This window comes from Anabrus simplex, chromosome 3 (assembly GCF_040414725.1).
Source record: "Anabrus simplex isolate iqAnaSimp1 chromosome 3, ASM4041472v1, whole genome shotgun sequence".
Taxonomy (NCBI): Eukaryota; Metazoa; Arthropoda; class Insecta; order Orthoptera; family Tettigoniidae; genus Anabrus; species Anabrus simplex.
Window position 1 is genome coordinate 144,046,782 of NC_090267.1, and position 24,140 is coordinate 144,070,921.

The 24,140-nt window shown below is 40.6% G+C and overlaps 1 protein-coding gene across 2 annotated transcripts in view; it reads right to left on the reverse strand.

Moving 5' to 3' along the window:
* The window catches only part of LOC136866083 (protein Abitram), a 40,916-nt gene extending 17,825 nt beyond the window's left edge, over nt 1–23,091 (reverse strand). Inside the window, exons 1-2 of one of the 2 annotated variants that reach the window (XM_067142744.2) lie at nt 22,967–23,057; nt 22,690–22,761 (exon numbers count right to left, since the gene is read on the reverse strand). The gene's annotated coding sequence lies outside the window, so the exon portion shown is untranslated. Of the gene's footprint in view, nt 1–22,689; nt 22,762–22,966 lie in introns of both variants that reach the window. The other variant, XM_067142745.2, reaches the window with a different exon arrangement.
* Between the last annotated feature and the right edge of the window lie 1,049 nt (nt 23,092–24,140).

Here is a 24,140-nt window from a genome sequence, read left to right on the forward strand (position 1 = left end):
GTGATGCAGTAGTGATCATCGGCGGGACGAACGACGTAGCTCACAACAACGCTAAGATTGTCATTTCTCAACTTAAATGTACACTAGGTAAGCTGACTCACACCATCTTTATAGTGAACGTGCGCCACAGGCAAGATTTGATTAGAGACTCATGTGTGAACACTGAAGTGGACAAAGTTAATACAGATATGGTTAAAATTTGTAAACATTTTCGTAATACTCAGGTAATTGAATGCAGCAGTTTTGAGAGACAGTGTTACACAAAGCATGGCCTTCATCTAAACAATTCAGGTAAATGGAAGATTGCAATAGATTTTATTCATCTTAAGATACGTACTGTAAGAAAGGAAACTCCCTTGAGTTATAATACTGACCAGGAAAACTAGTAGAAAGAGCCAGCTGTACTTCAAGCTGGCTCAATCAACTAGAAAATGGAACTCAGGAAAGTAAGGAATTTCAAGTTACCCAATTGCAATAGTCAAGTTTTAGGGAGGAAGGGGGTCTGAGATTGCTCTTGGTACACTGTCAGAGTGTAGTAAATAAACAATTAAAATTCGGTACATTGATGGAATCTTATGAGACTGATGTGGTGATAAGCAGTGGAATCGTGGTTGAGAGAAGGGGTGGGTAATAGAGAAGTATTTCCAGAAGGGTATACAGTCTATCGTAGAGACTGAGGAGATAAAATGGGAGGGGTGTGTTTATTCTGATGAAGGAAACTTATTGTTCACATGAATGGTTTACCGATGAAAGGGATGAAATATTAGGGACAAAATTAGTTTGTGCTAATATGAAGGTGTTGGGAATTATAGGAACATATAGGCCTGGAGAAGAAAAAAGAGACATGGAAATATTTGAGAAAATAATAGATTATACTCATAAAAACAACAATAATGATATGGTAATAATTGGGGAGATCTAAACTTGCCTGAATTTGAATGGAATGGAGCTGCAAGTGAAGCCCATGAACAGAAACGGGCAAAAGTTAATTTGGGAGGGAGGATATACACAAGTAGTACAAGAACCGACTCGTCTCAATAACTTACTAGATGTATTCTTGGTTAAACCATGAGAAATTGTTGATAAAACTGAGGTAATGAAGGAATAGGTGACCATAAGGCTGTAATAATGAATGTAGGACTGGTACCAAAATGGCTTAATAAGAGGGTCACACAAGACAAGAAATTGTACAGAAAAACTAAAGTTGATGAATTTGGGACTCACCTTAAATCACAATTCAGTTGTTGGATAAGTGAAGGGAGTAATGTGGATACACTCTGGGCTAAATTTAAAGCAATTACTTGGGAAGGAGAGAAGAGATTTGTACCTGTTAAGAAGGATAAAATGACCTCAGACCCTGTTTATTATACAAGGGAAATAAGAAAATTAAAAAGAAAATGTAGAATAGTTAACAGGAAAATCAAAGAGCGTAGGGAGAATAGAGAAACTAGAAAACTGCTAATGAGGGAAATGAATAGAGTGAAAAAAGGAAGCAAAAGAGAATTATATGAATGGCATACTTCAAGAGGATAATGACCACAAAGTGAAATGGAAAAAGCTGTATTCATATATCAGGAATAAAAAAGGAAAAGGAATCCACATTCCTACAATGGTGGATAAGGGGGTGAATACTATTTAACAGATACTGAGAAAGCAATTCAATCAATCAATCAATATTGATCTGCATTTAGGGCAGTCACCCAGGTGGCAGATTCCCTATCTGTTGCTTTCCTAGCCTTTTCCTAAATGATTTCAAAGAAATTGGAAATTTATTGAACGTCTCCCTTGATAAGTTATTCCAATCCCTAACTCCCCTTCCTATAAATGAATATTTGCCCCAGTTTGTCCTCTTGAATTCCAACTTCATCTTCATATTGTGATCTTTCCTACTTTTATAAACGCCACTCAACTTATTCGTCTACTAATGTCATTCCACGCCATCTCTCCGCTGACAGCTCGAAACATACCACTTACCAACAAATTAATCTAAAAAGCCACCTAATCGATACTTTATTTCGTTTGCCTTTGGCAAACTTAAAAATACATTAACAAACACAGTACATGTTTCAACCACTTAGTGGTCATCTTCAGCTGTATATAAAAAATATTAGATGATAACATTTAAAACCACGGAAAACCACTTCCAGGATGGCTGAGGTGGGAATTGAACCCACCTCTACTCAGTTGACCTCCCGAGGCTGAGTGGACCCCGTTCCAGCCCTCGTACCACTTTTCAAATTTCGTGGCAGAGCCAGGAATCGAACCCGGGCCTCCGGGGGTGGCAGCTAATCACGCTAACCACTACACCTCATCGATACGGCCATGAAGTGGACAGCTTGCAATACATACCACTTAGTCGAGCAGCTTTTCTTCTTTCTCTCAATTCTTCCTAACCCAAACTTTGCAACATTTTTGTAACTCTACTCTTTTGTCAGAAATCACCCAGAACAAATCGAGCTGCTTTTCTTTGGATTTTTTCCAGTTCTTGAATCAGGTAATCCTGGTGAGGGTCCCATACACTGGAACCATACTCTAGTTGGGGTCTTACCAGAGACTTATGTGCCCTCTCCTTTACATCCTTACTACAACCCCTTTTTTTTTTTTTTTTTTTTTTTTTTTTTTTTGCTAGGGGCTTTACGTCGCACCGACTCAGATAGGTCTTATGGCGACGATGGGATAGGAAAGGCCTAGGAGTTGGAAGGAAGCGGCCGTGGCCTTAATTAAGGTACAGCCCCAGCATTTGCCTGGTGTGAAAATGGGAAACCACGGAAAACCATCTTCAGGGACTACAACCCCTAAACACCCTCATAACCATATGCAGAGGTCTGTACCCTTTATTTACAATCCCATTTATGTGATTACCCCAATGAAGATCTTTCCTTATATTAGCACCTAGATACTTACAATGATCCCCAAAAGGAACTTTCACCCCCATCAACGCATTAATTAAAACTGAGAGGACGTTTCCTGTTTGTGAAACTCACAACCTGACTTTTAACCCCGTTTATCAACATACCATTGCCTGCTGTCCATCTCACAACATTTTCGAGGTCACGTTGCAGTTGCTCACAATCTTGTAACTTATTATTCACTCTATAGACAATAACATCATCCACAAAAAGCCTTACCTCCGATTCCACTCCTTCACTCATATCATTTATATATATAAGAAAACATAAAGGTCCGATAATACTGCCTTGAGGAATTCCCCTCTTATACAGGGTTAGATAAAGCTTCACCTACTCTAATTCTCTGAGATCTATTTTCTAGGAATATAGCAACCCATTCAGTCACTCTTTTGTCTAGTCCAATTGCACTCATTTTTGCCAGTAGTCTCCCATGATCCACCCTATCAAATGCTTTAGACAGGTCAATCGCGATACAGTCCATTTGACCTCCAGAATCCAAGATATCTGCTATATCTTGCTGGAATCCTACAAGTTGAGCTTCAGTGGAATAACCTTTCCTAAAATCGAATTGCCTTCTATCGAACCAGTTATTAATTTCACAAACATGTCTAATATAATCAGAAAGAATGACTTCCCAAAGCTTACATACAATGCATGTCAAACTTACTGGCCTGTAATTTTCAGCTTTATGTCTATCACCCTTTCCTTTATACACAGGGGCTACAATAGCAACTCTCCATTCATCCTACAAGTTGAGCTTCAGAGGAATGACCTTTCCTAAAACCAAATTGCCTTCCATTGAACCAGTTATCAATTTCCCAAAGCTTACATACAATGCATGTCAAACTTACTGGCCTGTAATTTTCAGCTTTATGTCTATCACCCGTCCGCCTCTGTGGTGTAGTGGTTAGCGTGATTAGCTGCCACCCCCGGAGGCCCGGGTTCGATTCCCGGCACTGCCACGAAATTTGAATAGTGGTACGAGGGCTGGAACGGGGTCCACTCAGCCTCGGGAGGTCAACTGAGTAGAGGTGGGTTCAATTCCCACCTCAGCCATCCTGGAAGTGGTTTTCCGTGGTTTCCCACTTCTCCTCCAGGTGAATGCCGGGATGGTACCTAACTTAAGGCCACGACCGCTTCCTTGCCTATCCCTTCCAATCTTCCCATCCCTCCACAAGGCCCCTGTTCAGCATAGCAGGTGAGGCCGCCTGGGCGAGGTACTGGTCATACTCCCCAGTTGTATCCCCCGACCAAGAGTCTGAAGCTCCAGGACACTGCCCTTGAGGCGGTAGAGGTGGGATCCCTCGCTAAGTCCGAGGGAAAAACCGAACCTGGAGGGTAAACAGATGATGATGATGATTATGTCTATCACCCTTTCCTTTATACACAGGGGCTACTATAGCAACTCTCCATTCATCTGGTATAGCTCCTCCGACCAAACAATAATCAAATAAGTACTTCAGATATGGTACTATATCCCAACCCATTGTCTTTAGTATATCTCCAGAAATCTGATCAATTCCAGCCGCTTTTCTAGTTTTCAACTTTTGTATCTTATTGTAAATGTCATTTTTATCATATGTAAATAATATTACTTCTTTGGCCTTAGTCTCCTCCTCTATCTCGACATTATTCTTGTAACCAACAATCTTTACATACTGCTGACTGAATACTTCTGCCTTTTGAAGATCCTCACAAACACACTCCCCTTGTTCATTAATTATTCCTGGAATGTACTTCTTGGAACCTGTTTCTGCCTTAAAATTCCTATGCGTACTCTTCCATTTTTCACTAAAATTTGTATGACTGCCAATTATGCTTGCCATCATGTTATCCTTAGCTGCCTTCTTTGCTAGATTCAATTTTCTAGCAAGTTCCTTCAATTTCTCCTTACTTCCACAGCCATTTCTAACCCTATTTCTTTCCAGTCTGCACCTCCTTCTTAGTCTCTTAATTTCTCTATTATAATAAGGTGGGTCTTTACCATTCCTTACCACCCTTAAAAGTACAAACCTGTTTTCGCATTCCTCAACAATTTCTTTAAACCCATCCCAGAGTCTGTTTACATTTTTATTTACTGTTTTCCACCGATCATAGTTACTATTTAGAAACTGCCTCATGCCTGCTTTATCAGCCATATGGTACTGCCTAATAGTCTTACTTTTAAGACCTCCCTTTCTATCACATTTATTTTTAATTACCACAAAAACAGCTTCATGATCACTAATACCATCTATTACTTCAGTTTCCCTATAGAGCTCATCTGGTTTTATCAGCACCACATCAAGGATATTTTTCCCTATTTAGTAGGGAATTCAGAGATTCAGTAGAAGATTGTCAAGAGTTACAAACTGAAACAGAAGATAGAGAGGGAGAGACACATAGGAAAACAAGAAGCTTCTCATTCACAAATGAAGATAATTTCAGAGAAATCCAACTGCTTCAGCAAGGAAAAGCAGCAGAAAGTGATCAAATTACTGGGGAGGTATTAAAGACAATAGGGTGGTACATAGTGCCTTCTTTAAAATTTCTCTTTGACTATGTCATAAATAATAGTGTAATACCAAAGGAATGGAAGGAATCTATAATAATACCAATTTATAAAGGAAAGGGTGATAAAAGGAAACTGGAGAACTACAGACCAATCAGCCTGACCAGTATAGTTTGTAAAATACTGGAGAGTTTAATATCAAAGTACATCAGAGGGATATATGATGATAAAAATTGATAAAAATTGGTTCATGAGGAGCCAGTATAGACTTAGAAAGACATTTTCTTGTGAGGCACAACTGGTGGGATTTCAGCAGGACATATCAGATCAGTTGGATTCAGGAGGCCAGTTAGATTGCATAGCCATAGATCTTTCCAAAGCCTTTGATAGAGTGGAGCATGGAATATTATTAAAGAAATTGGAGGGAATAGGATTGGACGTAAGGGTTACACGTTGGATAAAAACATTTCTAAATTCAAGGGTTCAGAAAGTCAAAGTAGGAAATAATGTATCGCAGGAAGAGAAGGTTTGGAAGGGAATTGCACAGGGTAGTATAATCGGTCCGTTACTTTTCTTAATACATGCAAATTATTTAGGGAATAATATAACATCAAAAATAAGATTGTATGCAGATGACATAATTGTTTATAGGGAAACAAATAACATTGAGGATTGTTCAGAATTACAAAGGGACATTGAGAGTATCCAACAATGGGTTGAAGAAAATGATATGAAGGTTAATGGAGGCAAATCAACTGTTACAACATTTAGAAAAAGGAGCTTTAAAACTGAACTTGAATATACTTTAGATGAGGTAGTTATCCCAAAAGATGGCAAGTGCAAATACTTAGGTGTGAGATTTGAAAGTAATTTGCACTGGAACGGTCATGTTGATGACATTGTTGGGAAAGCATACAGATCGTTACATGCCATAATGAGGCTACTTAAAGGATGCAACAAAGAATTAAAAGAAAAAAGTTACTTAACTATGGTTCGTCCATTATCGGAATATGCAGTGTTTGGGATCCTCGCCAAGAATACCTAATAAAAGAAATAGATAGTGTGCAGAGGAAAGCAGCAAGATTTGTATAAGGGGATTTCAGGAGAAAAAAGTAGTGTATCAGAAATGTTAGAGGAACTTGGGTGGGAAACTTTACGTAAGAGAAGGGAGAAAACTAGACTTATAGGATCATATAGAGCCTATACAGGAGAAGAAGCATGGGGAGAAATCCGTGAGATGCTTCAGTTGAAAATAATTATATCAGCAGAAGGAATTTTAGCAGAAGCGATTGGGGCAAATTTTCATTCATTGGAAAGGGCATGAAGGAGTGGAACAGTTTACCAGGGGTGGTGTTTGATCCTTTTCCAAAATCTGTACAGATATTCAAGAAGAGAATAAACAGCAACAGAGAAAATAAATGAAATGTTAGAGGGCATTCCACCAGTGCAGGTTATTGTAAATAAAAAATGTGTATGAATAAATTCCATCCCCTGGTCTATGGAGTTTGGACAGCTGAAGTAGGATACTGCCTGTAGGGGTGAAGTACAGTGGGGACTTCGAGGGCCCTGGGACTGCTACGGTAGCTGTGAAGGCCCTTCAGGAACTCTGAAAAGTGGTGGCAAAAGGGGCCCTGGTTAAGGCGCAGCAGGTCGTTATGTTACTTAGGTTCCAAAATGGGTAAAAAATAAATAAGTAAACAAATGCAATGTAAATTTTTATCTTATGCCAGTTATATAGTATTATTTGAAGTAATTCCACATACTGTATGTGAGCTGACTATGTTTGTAAGTACAGGAGACGCAAGTAGAATTTTGTAAACAATATAAATTTATTAAGGATGAGCTGTGTGCTTAATAGGAAAAATTGTTAGCATAAATTGTATAATATTGTATTCTAGGAAAATTTTCTTCTCTTGTTAATTTAAAATTTAGTGCTTGACAATAATGTATTTATTGTAACGTTTCCCACTGAGGTAGACACCTCATTTAGTAAGTAAGTAAGTAAGTAAGTAAGTAAGTAAGTAAGTAAGTAAGTAAGTAAGTAAGTAAGTAAGTAAAGCCTTTATTTTTCTTCCAGATCTACAGGGATGAAGCCTTATTGATCCATTAAGGGAGAAAAATAATAGTGCCCAACCTAGACAGCTTAAGATGCTACACACATAAAAATAATACTCGTGTAGTAAACATAGCTAACACCAAATGTGGAAAAACAAATTTGCTGGAAATAATAATAATCAAATGTCCATAAGTCAATGTTATCTTTTCAGATATAAACAAAATCTCAAGAAATCTCAATATTGCTATTAAGACCAATGATAAACGAAAGCTAGTAGTACTGAAAATGATAATAATAAAATGTAAAAACTCAATATTGCTATTAAGAAAAGGGATAAAACGAAGACTAAAAGAACTATTGCAACAGGGTAATTCCATCTATAGACTGTATGGCATTAATGGCAATGTGAAACTAAAACTGGCAACATATAACTGATCAGAGTACAGTGCTGTGTCGGGCTGAGTCTGCACTAGACCACAGACTGTTCCACTTCCGGCCGGGTTCGCACTCAGCACATTCTCTCTTAGACACTGACCTCTCTTATATTCTACTTATATTGCTAACCTGACTACGTGTTATCTCCACTGTAGTGCCGATGTGCAGTTTATTACACTTTACATTTCTTTCTTGTTGATCACTCTTCAACCTCCATTAATTCACTATATTTGTTAACTTTAGAACCCATGCCACTCACCACCTTAAATGAAGCCATGTTCACTCACTTATAACTAGGATAACTAGGACCCCAGCTCATAAACCAACCGTCACCAGATATTATCTTTCTCCTTCTCATCTGACCAATTTGTCTCACCCTCTTCCTCATTCACTACACACTTGACCATCTGCAAACTTGCCTCTTCTATCACACCTGTCGTTTACTCGCTCTTAACATAGTTATGAATAACACGCACACACTCCACTATTATCGTGTATACAGCCATTTACTTCTCACTACACATTAACTTTTTGCTTCTTGTCACTATGCCTTCGTCTACTCTGTTCTTTTTGCCCCATAACTCTCTTAGGCTCAGACTTCTCCCTCTCACTAGGGCACCTCTTGCTTCTTCTTCTTCTTGCTTCCCAGTCGTCTTTTCACTTCATTTGCTTGCTCTTGTTCCGTCCTGTGCTTCTACTCCCACAATCTCTCCCTGTATCCTTCTGTCTTCTCTCCCACTGGCCTCCGTCCTGGACTCCTTCGTTAATGCCCAGTTCTCCCTGGTTTCCTTCCTTATCACACTCCTCATCTCTGCCATTACCTCCCTGTTCGCTGTGGCTAACAAATCTATCAAGTTACTTCCTTCATGCTGCGAACTTGGTTCCTTTACCTTATTATCCTTGTTTCTTTCTTTGCCTCCATGTCCTTCATCCCCCACTTTACAGTCTCTGACTTGTCTTTCCTCCACTTTCTTTCCCACTACCACTTCGTCATTCCTGTCATCTTCCATTTCTCGTAATTTCTTTGCAGTCCACATTCTAGTCCAAGTACCGTTGGTCACTACTAATTTTTGACCCTTAATATGAGCTCTTAACCCCTGTAATTTAGACCTGGCCAAATGTTTCTTCAGAGTGGTTACGTTCTTTACCCCTTCTCTACCAATGTCTTCTTTAATCCAAATTTTTGTGCTCCGTATGTTATCTGCACTTCTTATCACTACTTCCGCCATCAAGGTGGAGAACAGCTTCAGTTTTATCGGTCTATCACCCCGTTTTTTTACCTATCCTTTCTACATCATCAATATCGACTTCGCTAAAATTAATTATCATTTTCTGGATGACTTCCACAACTTTGTATGTTGTCAGTACTTTATCTTCTGATTTGTCTTCCGGTACTCCATATATGAATAGGCATTTCTTCCTCCATTCTCGGTTACAGTCTTCAATTTCCGCTCACAACTTCACCACCTCTCCTTCCATCTCCCTTATTTTCGACTTGAGTGATATGATATCTCTCTCTCTCATTCGTTTCTACTCTACTCATTATGTCGTCTGTTTTTCCCTGTATCCACCGCCTTATATGCTCAAGTTCTTTCATTTGCTCTTTCATCATATTCTTAATCTGCTCAAACGGGCATACTTCTTCCACCACTTCTTTCACCACTTTTCTAATGACCTCCACGTCTTCCCAGTTCATGTTGCCACTAGAAGTCGGGCCGGGGTTTACCTCTACTCCTCCTATAACTAGTAGTATCATAATAACCACTGCCGCCAATATCATCTCGTCCATCATTCTTGTTTCCATTATACTTCATTTATTTCTATCTCCTTTTTCCCTTTCATCTGCCATCTTCCAATAGCTACACGATATTGATCCACGCCAATCATCTTCCTCTTCCCTCTCGAATTACTTTACTGGCCACCGTTCACATTCCATGCCGGCTCTCCTGACACCTCCACACAATACGTCTGCCACCGAACGCTGACTAGGTTAGACTGGACACCTCATTTGCAAATAAAGAGATTTTGATTTGATCTCACTATATTACTATTCTGGGAGAACACATAACCTAAATACTTGAAATTATCTACCCGTTCCAGCTTTGTAACACCAATCTGACATTCAATTCTGTTGAATTTCTTACCTACTGACATCAATTTAGTCTTCGAAAGGCTAATTTTCAGACCATACTCATTGCACCTATTTTGCAAGTTGCAAGATATTAGAATGCAGGCTTTTGACACAATCTGCCATTAAGACCAAGTGTCACCATATTTCAGACTGCTTACTACATTTCCACCTAACTGAATTCATCCCTGCCATTTTATACCTTACAGCAGATGATCCATGTAAACTATGAACAGCAAAGGTGTCTAACCCCTGTGAGTACCCTGAACCAAGAACTCATTCTACCATAAATTATCAATGAAGCCCAATTGTCAATATAAATGCATTCGATTGATTTTAATCATTTACCTTTAATTCCATAGTCCGCCAGTATGGCGAACATCTTTTCCCTCGGTACCATGTCACATGCTTTCTCCAGATCTACGAAACATAAACACAGCTGTCTATTCCTCTCATAGCATTTTTCAATTACCTGGTACATACTGAAAATCTGATTCTGACAGCCCCTCTGTGGTCTGAAACCATACTGGTTTTCATCCAACTTCTTCTCAACCACTGATCGCACCCTCCCTTCCAAGATGCCAGTATACTAATCAATGAGATACCTCGATAGTTGTTGCAATCCTTCCTGTTCCCTTGCTTATAGATAGGTGCAATTACTGCTTTTGTTCAATCTGAAGGTACCTTTCCAACACACTATACTAATCTTACTACTCTGTTAAGCCATTTCATCCCTGCCTTCCCACTATACTTCACCATTTCAGGTCTAATTTCGTCTATTCCTGCTGCTTTATGACAATGGAGTTTATTTACCAACCTTTCCACTTCCTCAAGCGTAATTTCACCAACATCATTTTCCTCTTCCCCATGAGCTCCATTGTTCACGACACCACCATGAAGACTTCCTTTTACGTTGAGAAGATTTTCAAAATATTCCCTCCACCTGTCCAGTGATTCCCTGTAATCTATTATGAGTTCACCGGAATTACCCAAAACACTGTTCATTTTCTTTTTCCCTCCCTTCCTAAGGCTATTTATTACTGTCCAGAAAGTTTTCCCTGCTGCTTGACCTAGCCTTTCCAGGTTATTACCAAAATCTTCTCACGACTTTGTTTTGGATTCAACAACTATTTGTTTTGCTCTGTTTCTTTCATCTATGTACAATTTCCTGTCTGCATCAGCCCTTGTTTGGAGCCATTTCTGATAAGCCTTCTTTTTTACATTTACAAGCTGCTCTCACTTCATCGTTCCACCAAGATGTTCGCTTTTTTCATCTTTATACACAGTTGTTCTTGGGCATTCCCTTGCTGTTGCTACTACAGCATCCCTGTATGCCAGCCATTTTTCTATATCCTGAACCTGCTTACTGCCCACTGTTCGGAACTTCTCACTGATATATCCATGTACTTCTGTCTAACTTCCTCGTCCTGGAGATTGTCTACCCTTATCCGTTTGCAGACAAGACTTCACTTTCTCTATCCTAGACCTGGAGATAGTTCATTACAGATCAGATACTGATCTGTTTCATCGAAAAATCCCCAAAAACCTGTACATTCCTAACAGATTTCTTGAATTCGAAGTCTGTTAAGATATAGTCTATTATGGATCAGGTACCCCTAGCCTCCCATGTGTAGCGGTGAAGAGCCTTATGCTTAAAGAATATATTCGTAACTGCTAAACCCATACTAGCACAGAAGTCCAGCAGACGCTCCCCATTCCTATTAGCTTCTATATCTTCCCCATATTTAACAATCACCCTTTCGTATCTTTCAGTTCTATTTCCAACAGTCACATCGAAATCGCCCATTAGCACTGTCCTATTCTTACTGTTGACCCTGACTACAATGTCGCTCAATGCTTCATAAAACTTGTCTATTTCATCCGCATCTGCACACTCACATGGTGGATACACTGAGACAATTCTCGTCCTAATTCCTCCAACTGCCAAATCTACCCACATCATTCACTAGTTTATGTGCCAAACAAAACCTATGTTGCGTCCAATAGTTTTCCTGATGAACAGCCCTACCCCACACTCTGCCCTTCCCTCACTTCCATCGTTCCACCAAGTTGGTCGCTTTGTCCATCTTTATACACACTTTTTCTTAGGCATTCCCTTGCTGTTGCTACTACAGCATCCCTGTATGCCACCCATTTTCTTTCTACATCCTGAACCTGCTTACTGTACACTGTTCGTAACTTCTCACTAATCAAGTACACTTTATAATCTCCTATCTCTTCCTCATTGTCTCCCCTTACCCGAATAGCACTTACTACTAGCACATCCAGATGCATCCTCTTTGCTGACTTTGCCAGTTCTACTTTCTTTCGTCCATAAGCCCCATTAATATTGATAGCTCCCCATCAAATTCCATTTTGTTTTCCAAGTTGTTTCCAAGGAGTCCTTCGCCTGTCAAATGGGAGTAACAGGTCCAAGGCTTGCTTAAAATGTTCTGAGCTCGGTAAGTTCATGAAGCAGGATGTTACCCTACTTACACATAGTCTAAGTGAGCATCTCTCCTCCAATGGGTTAGGGACCACGGTGGATTGGATAGCCTTAGCCGCCCGAGCACAAGGAAGGCTATGACTCAGAATATGTCCGAGATGCCCACTCCCATTCCATAGCAACTGGTATCCCAACCCTCAGGACCACTTACTAGGCCACTCAGCCGTTGCCCATGGTTCACGAACTAGGACGTGACTACAGTAACCCACACCATGAACCATTCAATTAATATGAGGGTTGGAACTTAAATAGTGGCAACACTGCTGTGGAGACGCTATGCTATGGAATCTAATATTATCCCTGATAGCACACGTTGGTTACATACCTACCTTACCTCAGAGCAAATGGACTCGCCCTTCCCACAGCACCTCCGTGCGCACAAGCGAGAGAAATACAGTCACTTGTGAGCTAGTGGTCTAACGTAACGTTGTCACTATGTCTTCCAAACAGGAACAACGGAGTTGGATCAAGATTGAATGTGCCAGAGGTTGTACAGAACAATAGTGTCATCAAGGTCTTCCAAGAGGCTTGCAGGGAATCTGCATTACCTTACAGAAGTGGCACGTTTGGTAAAAGCCTTCAAAGATGGTCGGCAAACTGTGGCGGACATTTGTCGGGCAGGTCATCCTACGAACGTCAGTGAAGAAGAAGTGCATGCTCTTGCCGCGTTACTAGACAGTGATTGAAACCAGACGATTCGTGAGCTCACCCAAGAAACCGGATTAGCGCATACGACTGTGCTTCACATCCTGAAGGAATGCCTGGGCATGCGAAAAATTGCATCACGATGGGTTCCGCATCATTTGACGGAAATGCACAAATGGTTGTGTTACGACGCTACTAAGACACACTTGGGGCACTATGAGCGTGAAGGAGAGACTTTTTTATGCCGTCTCATAACCCTGGATGAGACATTGGCCAAATTGTATGAACCAAAACTGAAACGCCAATCGAATAAATGACGTCATTATGGGTCACCATGAAAGCCAAAAGTTCATCAAAGCCGCAGTACGGTAAAAGTTATCGTGATCCCCGTGTACGACTGTGATGGTGTTATCCTAATGCATTACATTCCTCCACGGCAGACCGTCAAAACACAGTATTACTGTTTGCTTTTGGAGGACCACCTGCAACCAGCTTTGAGAAAGAAGCGGCAACACTTTCTGCAGAATCCACCCACCATTTTGCATGACAATCCTCGGGCGAATACAGCGCAAGCTGTGGCTGATTTGTTCGGTCAATGGGAGTGGGAAGTACTGTACCATCCACCATACTCCCCAACATCCTTGTGACTTCCATTTGATTCTGAAAATGAAGGAACCACTTCGTGGCATTCGCTTCAGAACTGTTGCAGAGATTCGACAGGCAGTAGCCCGCTCCATTTGCACCATCAACAGAAAAGGCTCTGCTAAAGGTATACTACGATTTCCACATTGCTGGTAACTGGTTATACACAACGCTGGCTACTACATTGAAGGAGAGTAAAGGTTGCTAACATGTAACTCTTTTGTATCTGTTGTAAATAAATAGTTGCCACTATTTAAGTTCCAACCTTCGTAGAACTATATAAATAAAATTTGATATGCTTCACCTTGTTTTAATGGCAGCCTATAAATACAGGAAGCTGTTCCTAAATAAATGGAAATATACACTGGACACTCAGTGCTAAAACAGGGAACATCTACTACTAGTGCTCCAAGCTATCTAAGTTGAAACAACAGTTTGGTGCTCAGAAGAATGGTGGTGGTGGTGGTGGTGGTGGTGGTGGTGGTGGTGGTGGTGGTGGTGATTATTGTTTGTTTACAACTGGGTATCCATCCTCTCTTTAACACTGATTCGAGGGAAAATGGAAAAAGTCAGCACTTTGAAGAATTAAGGTATTGGCAAAAGAAAGGGAAGGGCCATGATTTGTGTGAAAATGAAAGCTCGTTAGGCTTTGCAATGTTGGGGTCAGAAAAGAACAAGAGTTGACAAAGCGAGGTTGGATAAGAAATATGAAAGTGAGTAACCTGACACAAGTAAGTGGAAGCGATGCTAGGACTCTGCTAAGGGCCTCATGGTCGCCAACCCTTGCTCCCTAGTTAAAAGCCCCTGGGGCCCTATTACTTGCCTCTTACAACAGGCAGGGGATACTGTGGGTCTTATTCTACCACCACCAACCATAGGGGGTAACATGTGAATGGCTGGTGACTAGTAGCTGAGGCACTGCCATGCAGACAAAACTGAAATTCCCAGCCAGCACTGCTTGACTTGTTTATTGTTATTTCATTCTTATGTTGAAAGAAGTACTACCACATTAGAAACATTAGAAGGTTGGACAGTCTCTCAGGAAATCTGTAGACGTAGGAAGGGTAGAAGCTTATGTCATTTAGCACTAATGGGAAATAATGATCGACAAAAATGTAATGTTTGCGCTCATTGGTTCAACAGTCCATAAACATCACAAAAAAATTCATTTAAACACATTCTAGATATCAGTGCCAGAGAGAAGGTTTAACCTTCTAGACGGCTGAGCTAGATGAATGACATTTGTCAATAAATAATAACTGGGTTTCTGTAGATATATTACAGTTTGGTCTTTCCTTCTGCTGGAAAAGTTGTTAGGCCTATAAAGCTGAAAGTACTAATTTCAGATGACATACTGAAATAATAATAAAGAAATATAAAAATGAAAACCTACAACCTGTTTTCCAGTCAATGACCGGAACTTGCGGCGAGGATAGAAATTGTGCTGGCTGCCGAGGACTGTCGCACTCCTCTGGGCAATGATTAATGACTGACAGATGTAATGAAATGATAGTGGAGTGTTGTTGGAATGAAAGACGACAGGGAAAACCGGAGTACCTGGAGAAAAAACTATCCCGCCTCTGCATTGTCCAGCACAAATCTCACATGGAGTGACCGGGATTTGAACCACGGTATCCAGTAGTGAGACGCCGGAGCGCTTCCACCTGAGCCACGGAAGCTTCAATATGGAAATATACTGTACTGAAATAAAAAATTGAGTGAAGGTATGTACTGCATATTGTATATAATAGGGTTTATTACTTTCAAACACTGTACACAAAATATTTGCTACACCTGCTACATACATATGTTTTATGTATTATTTTAATGTATCATAGTCATTTCTGTTTGGCTCCATGGCTAAATGTTTAGCGCTCTGGCCTTTGGTCCAGGGGTTCTCGGATTCAATTCTTGGCTGGGTTGGGAATTTTAACCTTAATGGTTAATTCGTCTGGCTCGGGGGCTGCGTTTGTGTACCGCCTTCATCATTTTTTTTTTTTTTTTTTGCTAGTGGCTTTACGTCGCACCGACACAGATAGGTTTTATGTCGATGACGGGATAGGAAAGGCCTAGGAACTGGAAGGAAGCAGCTGTGGCCTTAGTTATGGTACAGCCCCAGCATTTGCCTGGTGTGAAAATGGGAAACCACGGAAAACCATCTTAAGAGCTGCCGACAGTGGGACTCAAACCCACTATCTCCCAGATGCAAGCTGACAGCTGCGCGCCTCTAACCGCACGGCCAACTCGCCCAGTGTCTTCATCATAAAAAATCATCTTAAATAGGGTCCCATCCTCACAGACATGCAGGTTACCTATAGGCCGTCTACTAATAAAAAGACCTGCATCAGGGCACGCCTCTTCGGAGGCCATACACCATTAATACTATTATTATTATTATTATTATTATTATTATTATTGTCAGCATACTGGTCGTTGATTCAGAGGGCCCTGGGTCTGACTCCCAGCCAGGTTGAGGATTTTAACAGCGTATGGTAAATTTCTCTGGCTCAGGGAGTGAATATTTGTGTTTGTCTTAAAGCCTTCTCTTTACACACAGGGACAGGGGAACCAAGTTACATCAAATAATCTGGGGAGATCTAACACCTGCCCTAGCAAAGAAATTGAAAAACAAGAAAGGAAATTCATCTTCTCCTTCTCCACTATTTGGGTTACCAGTTTGTACGTAACATACAACTCGTATTTTGAATTAACATCAACATAAATTTATTTACTTACTTCACAGTTGAATGGTAAGTAAATAATTCCATTACATAACACCTTAAACCTTATTAAATATATATAAAATATATACCTTAGAACACAGAAAAGAAAATTCCAGTGGGGTAAAGTAGGCATTTTGTACTCATCCAACAAGCGAGTGGCAAGGTGCTGATAACCACTGCCTCTTAAAACAATAATTACCACAATACTGATCACCGAAATGAGAACCTCTGCTCTTGCTTTGTGTGTGTCCGCTGCAGAGTACGCTTCACCTGTGTGGAGTGCATCCACTCACACCAAAGAGGTTGACATTGCAATCAACGAGACCGTACGTATCTTGTCGGGATGTCTGAAGCCAACCCCAGTTGACAAACTCTACCCGATTGTTGGAATAGCTCCCCCCGCTATCAGAAGGGCTGTTGCTGCTGATGCAGAGAGGACAAAGCAGACTAATGATTCTCGCCACCCACTGCATGATCACCAGGCTGTAGTCTGTCGACTGAAGTCGAGAAAGAGCTTCATCACCAGGACTCAACCACTGGTAGGAACACCTGAGTATAACCGCATCACCAGGTGGAAGAGCATGCTGCCGTCTGATACTCCTGCAAAGGAAGAGCTAGCTCCAGGAAATGACCTGCCCTACCCTATTTGGAGATCACTTAATCGTCTTAGGGTGGGCGTACCTCTTTGCAAGACCAACATGCAAAAATGGGCCATACTTCCAGCTGATGGAGACGCATCCTGCGAGTGTGGTGTAACACAAGATCCGAACCACCTGCTCATTTGTCCCCTACTAGAACATCCCTGCACTACACAGGACCTAATCGAGGCGAACAACAAGGCCATCGGAGTTGCTACATTTTGGAAATGCTGACCGGACACGGAATGATGATGATGATGACTCATATAGTACACATGTGCAGGATATTGAACGCATAAACAATTTCCCAATGCCTACAAGAACATGCGAGACATCAATTCACAATTAGCTTTGAATAATGTGCACTCTTCAAATCACTCAGTCACTACTGATCTGCATTTAGGGGAAGTCGCCCAGGTGGCAGATTCCCTATTTGTTGTTTTCCTTGCCTTTTCTTAAATGATTTCAAAGAAATTTATTGAACATTTCCCTTGGTAAGTTATTCCAATCCTTAACTCCCATTCCTATAAACGAATATTTGCCGCAGTTTGTCCCCTTGAATTCCAACTTTATCTTCATATTGTGATCTTTCCTACTTTTAAAGACACCACTCAAACTTATTTGTCTACTGATGTCCTCCCATGCCATCTCTCCACTGACAGCTCGGAACATACCACTTAATACCAATATAAATGGTCCGTTATTGGACATTATAAATTTTCCAGCTAGCTCATTCTTGGTTGCCAGCGTTTCGCCCTCGTGTGCTAGGGTGGGCTCGTCAGTTGGTACCTAGCACACCTACCAATACGCTGGCCAGTGCATACCGTGGAGGCCACTGCGTAGGCTAACTGGAGCCACCGGCAGTGCCAATGCACTAAGAGACTTTGTCTCATCACTAAAAATTGATGCCTGCTTGGCCATCAGATGATATAGATGTTGATTCCCATAGGGAATCTGAAATATTTGTCCTGAATGAGCAAATTTATAATACCAATATAAATGGTCCGTTATTGGACATTATAAATTTTCCAGCTAGCTCATTCTTGGTTGCCAGCGTTTCGCCCTCGTGTGCTAGGGTGGGCTCGTCAGTTGGTACCTAGCACACCTACCAATACGCTGGCCAGTGCATACCGTGGAGGCCACTGCGTAGGCTAACTGGAGCCACCGGCAGTGCCAATGCACTAAGAGACTTTGTCTCATCACTAAAAATTGATGCCTGCTTGGCCATCAGATGATATAGATGTTGATTCCCATAGGGAATCTGAAATATTTGTCCTGAATGAGCAAATTTATAATACCAATATAAATGGTCCGTTATTGGACATTATAAATTTTCCAGCTAGCTCATTCTTGGTTGCCAGCTAGAATATATAAAATCAGGCATCAATTTTTAGTGATGAGACAAAGTCTCTTAGTGCATTGGCACTGCCGGTGGCTCCAGTTAGCCTACGCAGTGGCCTCCACGATATGCACTGGCCAGCGTATTGGTAGGTGTGCTAGGTACCAACTGACGAGCCCACCCTAGCACACGAGGGCGAAACGCTGGCAACCAAGAATGAGCTAGCTGGAAAATTTATAATGTCCAATAACGGACCATTTATATTGGTATTATAAATTTGCTCATTCAGGACAAATATTTCAGATTCCCTATGGGAATCAACATCTATATCATCTGATGGCCAAGCAGGCATCAATTTTTAGTGATGAGACAAAGTCTCTTAGTGCATTGGCACTGCCGGTGGCTCCAGTTAGCCTACGCAGTGGCCTCCACGGTATGCACTGGCCAGCGTATTGGTAGGTGTGCTAGGTACCAACTGACGAGCCCACCCTAGCACACGAGGGCGAAACGCTGGCAACCAAGAATGAGCTAGCTGGAAAATTTATAATGTCCAATAACGGACCATTTATATTGGTATTATAAATTTGCTCATTCAGGACAAATATTTCAGATTCCCTATGGGAATCAACATCTATATCACATACCACTTAGTCGAGCAGCTCGTTTCCTTTCTCCCAAGTCTTCCCAGCCCAAGCTTTGCAACATTTTTGTAACTCTGCTCTTTTGTCGGAAATCGCCCACAACAAATCGAGCTGCTTTTCTTTGCATTTTTTCCAGTTCCTGAATCAAGTAATCCAGGTGAGGGTCCCACACACTAGAACCATACTCTAGTTAGGGTCTCACCAGAGACAAATATGATCTCTTTTACATCCTTACTACAACCCCTAAATACCCTCATAACCATTTTTCTTTATATTAAGACCTAGATACTTACAATGATCCCCAAAAGGAACTTTCACCCCATCAACGCAGTAGTTAAAACTGAGAGAACTTTTTCTATTTGTGAGACTCACAACCTGACTTTTATCCCCGTTTATCATCATACCATTGCCTACTGTCTATCTCACATCATCGATGTCATTTTGTAGTTGCTCACAATTTTGTACATCATCGATGTCATTTTGTAGTTGCTCACAATTTTGTAACTTATTTATAACTCTGTACAGAATAACATCATCTGCAAAAAGCCTTATCTCTGATTCCACTCTTTACACATATCATTGATATATATAAGAAAACATGAAGGTCCAATAATACTGCCTTGAGGAATTCCCCTCTTAATTATTACAAGGACAGATAAAGCTTCACCTACTCTAATTCTCTGAGTTATATTTTCTAGAAACAGAGCCACTCATTCAGTCGCTCTTTTGTCAAGTCCAACTGCACTCATTTTTGCTAGCAGTCTCCCATGATCTACCCTATCAAATGCCTTAGACAGGTCAATCACGATACAGTAAAATTGACCTCCGGAATCCAGGATGTCAGCTATATCATGCTGGAATCCTACAGGTTGGACTTCAGTGGAATAACCTTTCCTAAACCCAAACTGCCTTCTATCAAACCAGTTATTAATTTTGCAAACATGTCATATAATCAGAAAGAATGCTTTCCCAAAGCTTACATGCAATGCATGTCAAACTGACTGGCCTGTAATTTTCAGCTTTATGTCTATCACCCTTTCCTTTATACACAGGGGCTACTATAGCAACTCTCCATTCATTTGGTAAAGTTACTTCATGCAAACAATAATCAAACAAGTACTTCAGATAATGTACTATATCCCGACCCATTGTCTTTAGAATATCCCCCGAAACCTTATCAATTCCAGCTGCTTTTCTAGTTTTCAAGTTTTGTATCTTACTGTAAATGTCATTGCAGTCATAGGTAAATTTTAATACTTCTTTAGTCACCTCCTCTATCTGGACATTATCCTTGTAACCAACAATCTTTACATACTGCTGACTGAATATTTCTGCCTTTTGAAGATCCTCACATACACACTCCCCTTGTTCATTAATGAATCCTGGAATGTCCTTCTTAGAACCTGTTTCTGCCTTAAAGTACCTATAGCCTACATACTCTTCCATTTTTCACTAAAATTGGTATAGCCGCCAATTATGCTTGCCATCATGTTATCCTTAGCTGACTTCTTTGCTAGATTCAATTTCCTAGTAAGTTCCTTCAATTTCTCCTTACTTCTACAGCCATTTCTAACTCTATTTCTTTCCAACCTGCACCTTCTTCTTAGTCTCTTTACTTCTCTGTTATAATATAGTTAATCTTTACCATTCCTTACCACCTTTAAAGGTACAAACCTATTTTCACATTCCTCAACAATTGCTTTAAACCCATCCCAGAGTCTGTTTACATTTTTATTTACTGTTTTCCACCGATCATACTTATTAAAACTCCCTCATGCCTGTTTTATCAGCCATATGGTACTGCCTAATAATCCTAATTTTAATATCCTCCTTTCTTTCACATTTATTTTTAATTACCACAAAAACAGCTTCGTGATCACTAATACCATCTATTACTTCGGTTTCTCTATAGAGCTCATCTGGTTTTACCAAGCACCACTTCCAGAATATCGTCGCTGCCGGGACGAAACCTCCTATGTGAAATATTTTAGCTTAGAACTTTGGCCGGTAAGGTTCTGTCATCTAAGGTGCAATATTGTGTGCATATAGTCAAGGCATTCTCGCTCTTCATAATGTATGTGCTGCGGGTCAGTATAACTCCAAAAATATTTTCACATTGGAGGTTTTGTCCCGGCAACGACGATATTCTTCCCGCTAGTTGGTTCCATCGCTTTCTGAATCAGGTGCCCTCCCATATTAACTTATTTGCCATTTGTTGGTCATGCTTCCTGTTGTTCGCATTACCTTCCCAATTGACATTTGGTAAATTGAGATCACCCGCTACAATCACATTCCTTTCCTTATCGTTTCCCACATAGCTGATTATCTTATCAAATAATTCTGAATCAGCATCTGCGCTATCCTTTCCTGGTCTGTACACTCCAAAGACATCAACTTGCCTATTATCTTTAGAGATGAGCCTTACCCCTAGAATTTCATGTTTGTCATATTTAACTTTTTCGTAGCTTACAAATTCTTCTTTCACCAGAATGAATACTCCCCCTCCTACCATTCCTATCCTATCTCTACAATACACCCTCCAATTCCGTGAGAAAATGTCTGCATCCATTATATCATTTCTCAGCCATGATTCAACTCCTATTACAATATCTGGTAAGTTTATATCTATTAAATTACTTAATTATATTCCTTTCTTAACACCGCTCCCTAGGTCACCCTGTTTCCCTGAATATATCTCCCTATAACCCTTCTAAACAAATTTCCTAACTTACATGTACCACTGCAGTTTAAGTGAAGGTCATCTGAGCGGAGATCCCTATCTCCTGCCAACCCATTAGTATCTAGAAATCTCACTCCCAGTTTCCCACATACCCACTCCATAGTCTCATTTAAATCTCCAATCACCTTCCAGTCAGTATCCCTCCTACACAGTATTCCACTGATAACAATCTCCGCTTCCTTAAACTTCACCCTTGCTGCATTTACCACGTCCCACACATCCCCAACTACGTTGGTACTTATACCTGCTTGTCTTACGTTGTTAGTACCAACGTGAAACACTACCACCTTCTCCTTTCCCTCCTCCTTCTCTTCTACTTTCCTCAACATCTGGCTTAACCTAATTCCTGGATAACACTCTACCCTGGTACCCTTTCCCGACATGTCTAACATTGGAATCCCCCATGACCAGAGCCTCAACCCTACCCACCTCATTTGATCCCCTCCCCTCATGATCAGTCCTATCTTTCCTGACAGCTGCAGAAGCTACTTCCTCCTCCCTTTTCTCCATCCACCTGTCCCACCTGTCTTTTCCTATCCACTACTCCACATTTCCCTTTCCTACCTCTTCCCTTTCTCCTACTTCCACACTTCTCAGCAACAGTTCCCTGTTCCTCATCTTCCCTCGGTTGTTCTACCTGGAGTGACTCGTACCGATTTCTCACAGACACCTGTCTTGAATTCTGATCCTGTCTCTACAATTTCCCCCCCCCCCCCCCAAACCATCCCACTATTTACTAATACTCTCTATTACTTTATTACTCTTACTATAGAATATATTATAATCTTTACCATACCTCTTTGCGAAGACATTTGACGAGCTCGCTGTCGATTTCGTTGCAATATCCAATAAATTTCCCAAGTGTATGCTGCAAGGAAATTTGTAAAGATAATACTGAAAAAGTACGGTATAACAAACTGATTATAGAAGCCCAAATTACATTTCTATTATTTACCACGCTATGACATTCTTTTAACTTCTTTATCAAGGTATTACATTCTTCAGTGTGTAAATGAGGGGACAGATCAGGATGCATTATAATATGCAGATTTACACAATTGGCATTCACCTACGTTAGATTTGTTACTTTTTTACACAGTACCGGCACAGTACCCTCCATAAGGTACGATTATCGCACATTCTTCTTCTTTCTTCTTGATATTTGGTTGGGCTCTGTATTTAACTAACACCCAGTTCCAATACTTCATAAATGAAACACTTCCGAACACTCAGAAACAGTTATGGTGACTAATAAACACTTTATCTTGTCTTGTCTTGTCTTGTCTTGCGGATATTTATTTGGGACTCAAAAGACTCTTTCCCAGTCACAAGATCATTAATATATTACACTTATATCACAAAAACACACGTTTACAGCACTAATGCCCGATTTTAGCATGGTCACGCGTAAATAGAAGAAAATTTATATCGGGTATGAGGAGGTTCATGGAGGTATTACATTCGGTACTGAGCAAGGACACAAAGAACTTTGTAAGCTGGTATAGGAGTAACGTGTTACACTGTACAAGATCGGAAAGTAATAAGAACTTTGAGAAAATATCTACTCACCAGGGACATTGCGAAGTGCCACCTCACAAACATATCGGAGCAAAAACAATTGCAAAACGAAATCATAATTACAATTTGATGTGAGTGTTATCAAGGTACTCGTTTAAAATAGTAATGATCGTAGGCGAAGGTTGGTGCAACAAAACGGAAAGGCGTGTAGGGAAAGGTACTTGAACTTTGAGTAATTTCTGCATTAAAATGGTCTGGTGATGTGCATATTGGGGGCAATGAAAAAACAGGTGGTCACTATCACCCTCAGATTCTCCACAGGAACAAGTTGGGTCATTCGTAATGTGAAATCGAGTTAAATATACTGGGGTTAAGGCATGATTAAAACGTAATCGGATGATGTTAGTAATGTGTCGTCGTGTATACGTACCATTTGCAAACCACGACAGTGTGGGAATATTCGGTTGAAGTTGATAGTAATATTGACCTTTCGTACGAGCAGATAATCGCCATTGTGTGCACCATGTGTGTTGAGCTGCAGTTTTGATATGTGGAAAGAAGTCGGGAATCGGAATTTTAATTTGTAATATATTCGCGGTATCTGCACTGGCGTCTTTCGCTGCTAAATCGGCCATATCGTTGCCTACGTGCCGATTATGCCCTTTAATCCATATTAGCGTTATAACAAAACCGGATGTTTGAAGTCGAAATAGCAGAGACTTGACTTCG